The following is a 6,000-nucleotide window of genomic DNA, read 5'->3' as shown; positions in this document are numbered from 1 at the left end:
ATGTCGCAATCGTCTTAGCATTAGCATTAGCATTAGTAGAGGCATTTGATGCAAGAAAGCAAGCTTATGCAGCATCAGCCAAAAAAAAAAAAAAAAATAAATAAAACCACTTCCACTTCACCCCTCTGTTCGTTCGAAATACCTGTCCAGCTGAGCCTTAAACTTATTTAGGCTATCAACTTCCACGACAAGGGATGGAAGTCTGTTCCACCAACCAAACACCCGCTGGCTAAAGGCAAATTTCCTCACGTCTATCCTACATCCGTCTTTCCTCAATTTGAATTTATGCCCTCTCAGGTGATTATTCTGAGCAAAAGGAAGAATCCCATCAGCATTGAGCATGCTCAAACCATTCAAGGCTTTATACACCTCTATCAAATCACCTCGCTGGTGCCTAGTCTCCAGACACTGTAATTTGCAAAACTTAAGCCTTTCTTCGTAAGAGCACCCCTTTGTTCCATTCACTATTCTTGTTGCCCTTCTCTGTACTCGTTCCAGCATCTCTACATCCTTCTTGAAATGAGGCCTCAAGAACTGTATACGGGCTCTAGAGTAGGCTATCCTGGGTGTGGCTTGACCATTGCCTTATACAAGGGAATAATCACCTCCTTATCCCTGCTAGAAAAATTCCTATATATCATCGACAATACACCATGAGCCACTCTTGCAGCGCGTCTGCACTGCTCATAGAACTTCATATCCGCCTGCACAACCACCCCCAAGTCCCTTTCATTCTCTACCACTGTCAGTGTAGTACCACAGAGTTGATACGTTGCTCTGGAATTGCTGTTTCCCATGTGTAGTACTTTACATTTGTCAATGTTAAACTTCGTTTGCCACCTCTCAGCCCATCTGCTCAACTTTTCCAGATCCTGTTGCAGTAGCATAGTGTCAGTAGTGTCCTTGACAACCCTGCCAACCTTCGTATCGTCTGCCAACTTGGACATTAAGCTTGATATACCATTATCAATATCATTTATAAATACAGAAAACAATAATGGACCCAATACTGACCCCTGAAGGACTCCACTAATAACATTAGTCCACAATGAGCAGTGTCCAGTGATTATCACTCTCTGTCTTCTCCCCCTCAACCACCCCTTTATCCATAGCAGCAATTTGCCTCCAATCCCACACTGCTCCAATTGTGCAGCAGTCTTCCATGTGCAACAGTATCAAAAGCCTTTCTAAGATCCAAATATATAATATCAAAGTTATTCCCTGCATCCAGTTCTTTTGTGACTGCATCATAGTATCCAATCAAATTGGTCAGGCAAGACTTCCCCTTAACAAAACCATGCTGTGTCCGAGCTATAACTGAAGTGTTGTCTAGATAATCCTGCAGTGCTTCTTTAACCTGTGCCTCCATTAATTTTCCGGGAACAGAAGTTAAACTAACAGGCCTATAAATACTTCTGTTGCCCTTTGATCCTCCTTTGTGAATTGGGGTCACATTTTGCACATCTCCAGTCTATGGGTACTTCCCCTGAGTCCAAGGAAGCTCTCATAATTATGGCTAAGGGTTTCCTTATTTCCTTTGCTGCCTCCTTTAATATAACTGGATAGATCCCATCCACCCCAGGTGCCTTTCTTGTATTTATCTTCAACAATTTCTCCTCCACTTTACTCTCAGTTATTAGAAGATTCTCTAGCTTACTGCCAGAGTTGAATACACCTCTGGTATTCCCCTCGCTGAATAACTCCTCATGTGTGAATGTCGATGCAAAATATTCATTTAGTTTGTTAGCTACCTTAGTAGGATCATCAACAGTTGACCCATCGATATCAAGTGGACCAATCAGATTCATCCCCTTCCTTCTAGAGTTTACATAAGTAAAGAACTCTTTGCTGCTTTTCTTTGCTTCACTTGCCAAAGATTTCTCGTAATCTGCCTTTGTCTTGCTAATCTCCGTTGTGACTTGTTTACAGAGTAGCTTATATCTATCATAGGCCTCTGTGTCACGTGTTAATTTGTATGTATCCCATGCATTTTTCTTCTCTGCCATATGTCTCATTAGTTCATCTGACATCCACTTAGGCCTAAACCTTGAACATTATTTCTTAGTTGGTATGTAAAGCCTAGTAGCTTCCAAGATAAGTTCTTTGAATGCTTCCCATTTTGAATTTGCTGTTGGTAACATCATCAGTGGGTCCCATTGTATAGAATTTAAATACTGTCTCAGTCCATCGTAGTCGCCTTTACAAAAGCAATAACCCTTCCCTTTACCCCTAATGGTAGTTACCTCTTTGAGTAAATCCCTTCAGCACACTGTGATCACTGCCACCTAGTGATTCATTTACCTGCCGATTCTTTATGCATGAAGAATCACTACTGATAATCAAGAGAAAACACATTATTGAGAAAACACAAAAAAGCATAAATGGTTGTGACAGGTGTGCTAAGCACAAAAGACAGAAGAGAGGGAGGATTTCCCTAGGGAACTGCTACACAAATTGGAGCAGTGTGACATTGGAGGCAAATTGCTGCTATGGATAAAGGGGTGGTTGAGGGGGAGAAGACAGAGAGTGGTAATCAATGGACACTGCTCATCGTGGACTGATGTTATTAGTGGAGTCCCTCAGGGATCAGTGTTGGGTCCATTATTGTTTTCTGTATTTATAAATGATATTGATGATGGTATATCGGGCTTAATGTCCAAGTTTGCAGACGATACAAAGGTTGGCAGGGTTGTCAAGGACACTACTGACACTATGCTGCTGCAACAGGATCTGGAAAGGTTGAGCAGATGGGCTGAGAGGTGGCAAATGAAGTTTAACATTGACAAATGTAAAGTACTACACATGGGAAACAGCAACCCCAGAGCAACGTATCAACTCTGTGGTACTACACTGACAGTGGTAGAGAATGAAAGGGACTTGGGGGTGGTTGTGCAGGCAGATATGAAGTTCTCTGAGCAGTGCAGACGGGCTGCAAGAGTAGCTCATGGAGTATTGTCAATGATATACAGGAATTTTTCCAGCAGGGATAAGGAAGTGATTATTCCATTGTATAAGGCGATGGTCAGGCCACACCTAGAGTACTGTATACAGGTCTGGAGGCCTCATTTCAAGAAGGATGTAGAGCTGCTGGAACGAGTACAGAGAAGGGCAACAAGATTAGTGAATGGAACAAAGGGGTGCTCTTACGAAGAAAGGCTTAAGTTTTGCAAATTACAGTGTCTGGAGACTAGGCACCAGCGAGGTGATCTGATAGAGGTGTATAAAGCCTTGAATGGTTTAAGCATGCTCAATGCTGATGGGATTCTTCCTCTAGCTCAGAAAAATCACCTGAGAGGGCATAAATTCAAATTGAGGAAAGACAGATGTAGGAGAGACGTGCGGAAATTTGCCTTTAGCCAGCGGGTGGTTGGTTGGTGGAACAGACTTCCATCCCTTGTGGTGGAGGTTGATAGCCTAAATAAGTTTAAGGCTCAGCTGGACAGGTATTTTGAACGAACAGAGGGGTGAAGTGGAAGTGGGTTTTTTTTTTTTTTTTTGGCTGATGCTGCATAAGCTTGCTTTCTTGCATCAAATGCCTCTACTAATGCTAAATGCTAATGCTAAAACTGAGTAGGAGCGATGCTTTGTGATTCGGTCAAGGTTGACTCATTGCCCACTTAAGCCTTTAGGGTAGTGGGGCGTTTGCCAATTTCATGAGGGCTAAAGCGCTGTGCATACATCGTAATGAAGGACTTCAAACGTGAGCAGGAATAATTAAAAAAATCAGAAATACCTGTTTATCATATCACGAAGATGATACCACATCAAGCTTAAGCACAGGAAGAGGAATTCATTGGTAGGCGAATCACTTCATAACGTTAAGTATAACTAATCTAAAACTGAATTAATATCAGGAGCGTAAACAAACACCGTATGCCATAACTCGCGCACGCTGGCGTCCATGTTCCTGTTTTCTTATTGAACCTGGAACTCATGGACTCACAATCTAAACTCTATAAGAAATTTATTGATAGTTCTTTCTAAAGAAAATTCAATTTGAAATAGACAAGTTAGTTACTAAAGTTGAGATAATTTGTTATGAATGTTAATTATTATGAAATAACGTAAGGGGTAATAAAAAGAGAGAGAAATAGTATAAAAGAATTAATAAATAAATATAATCATAGGGATAGTAAGTCGAGGATATGTTAACATGTATCATTAATTTAGACAAGGTGTTGACAAATGATAACTTGTCAGATACGGTTTGTAGAGAAAGAAATTTTATTTATTTAGAAACCCCTTGAATAAAGGGAGTAACTAAGGTAGAATGAGTGATCTGTAATGAATATTACTGATGTAAAAGGATACCAGTTGTAATACATTTCATTCGTTACAAGCTAAGAGATTTAACAAAATAATAAGAGTTGTAATGGGTATTACTGATGTAAGCGATAACAAATAGTAATAGATAAGAATGATTGATATTCATTGAGGATTCATAATATGTAAGATACAATTGATGCAAAGTAAAGTGGATAATTTGTAACGGAAAAGGAACGATTTCGCGCAATAGTCCTGATTGAGAGATAGTGTATTGTACTATGGTATGGTTTATATATTTAGAAATTGATATACATATATGTAGTTTGTTTTTTTTATGTAAATGTTGTGTATAATGTTCATTAAAGGTTTGTAAATTTTTTGTAAAAAAATGTGTCTTTGGTGTTCTGCTAACACTCGCTTTACACACTCTAGAATCTAGAATTGCAGTTAGATTTGCGTTTTGTGGGGTGGGCTTGTGATTTCTGTACGGTGGAAGTCAAAACAACAACAAAAACAAGCCAAATAAAAACTTTTTTCTTCCCCTCCCACAACTGGAACTTGATGATTGGTCACTTGCACATTAGCAAGGCTTTTGTATATTTGTTGGATGATTGTTTTCTATGGTAGCATGTTCGAGAGTAACCAGAGAGAGAATAATATTCTTGATCTGATTATCAGAAGAGATTCTTCTTGCATTAAGAATCTGTCGATAAAGGAACCACTAAGTGACAGTGATCACAGTGTGCTGATGTAGGAGTTACTTAAAGATGTAACTAGCATGAGGGTAAAGGGAGGGGTTTTTGCTTTCGTAAAGGTGACTGTGGTGGTCTCAGACAGTTTTAAATTGTACACTATGGGCCCAACTGGTGATGTTACCAACAGCAAATATGTTTATTTATTCAGTTGATTGCAAGGTACAATCGCCCCTTGTACGGTGTGCAAGCCAGAGGATAAATTTACAAAAATATTTACAAAATATTTACAAAAAAATGTTTACTAATAAAGTTTACTTTATTAGTAAATTGTTACTTTGTAATTCTACTACCTTACTTTATTAGCAAACTATTAGTTTACAAAAATATTTGCAGTTTGCTAATATATATATTAATATAAAAATTTTGTTCTTCATTGCGGGATGTCTTTGTAGAGGAGCATTCGCAACACTAAAATTTATTGACTTCGTATCCTAATGCCGTGATGACAGCATAACTCATAACTCAGAACTAAAAGATGATGGGTTCCAGTTAGTAGAGTTGCGAATCAGTTGTTTGTTGCTAGATAGTTTTTCTGTAGGCCTTATTGGAGCACAGATTTTGACAGTTAATCTGAAACCGGTTTAAGGTTTCTATGGTATTTAGTAGTAACATCCTGTTTAAACTTTTCTAGGATTTTAGGTTTGAGCGAAGTAGCCTAATTTGCAGGCTGCAGGATTGCTTCTGACTTCGTGGGTGCGAGATGATGCCTGTAAGTACTGGCGCATCATATCTTCCTGTTAATAGCTTGGCCAGGATATGAACATTTGCCCAAATGACAATAAAAGTCCACGATGTCCACTCCATATTTGCATACAAAATGCCTCTGTAGACAGTGAAGAGGGATTGGAAAATCTTGTTTAGCCACTTGAATATCCAACGTTCTATGTTTAGAAAGGTTTTAACGTACGTTTCAGGAGCTGAGGACCAGATGACCGAAGCATAAGCGAACCGGGGAAACGCACCTAACAATGTATTCCTT

Source organism: Mastigoproctus giganteus, chromosome 9, assembly GCF_048544385.1.
Source record: "Mastigoproctus giganteus isolate SK-2022 chromosome 9, ASM4854438v1, whole genome shotgun sequence".
Taxonomy (NCBI): Eukaryota; Metazoa; Arthropoda; class Arachnida; order Uropygi; family Thelyphonidae; genus Mastigoproctus; species Mastigoproctus giganteus.
The sequence above is the reverse complement of the archived record's forward strand: the minus strand, read 5'-3'. Positions refer to the sequence as shown.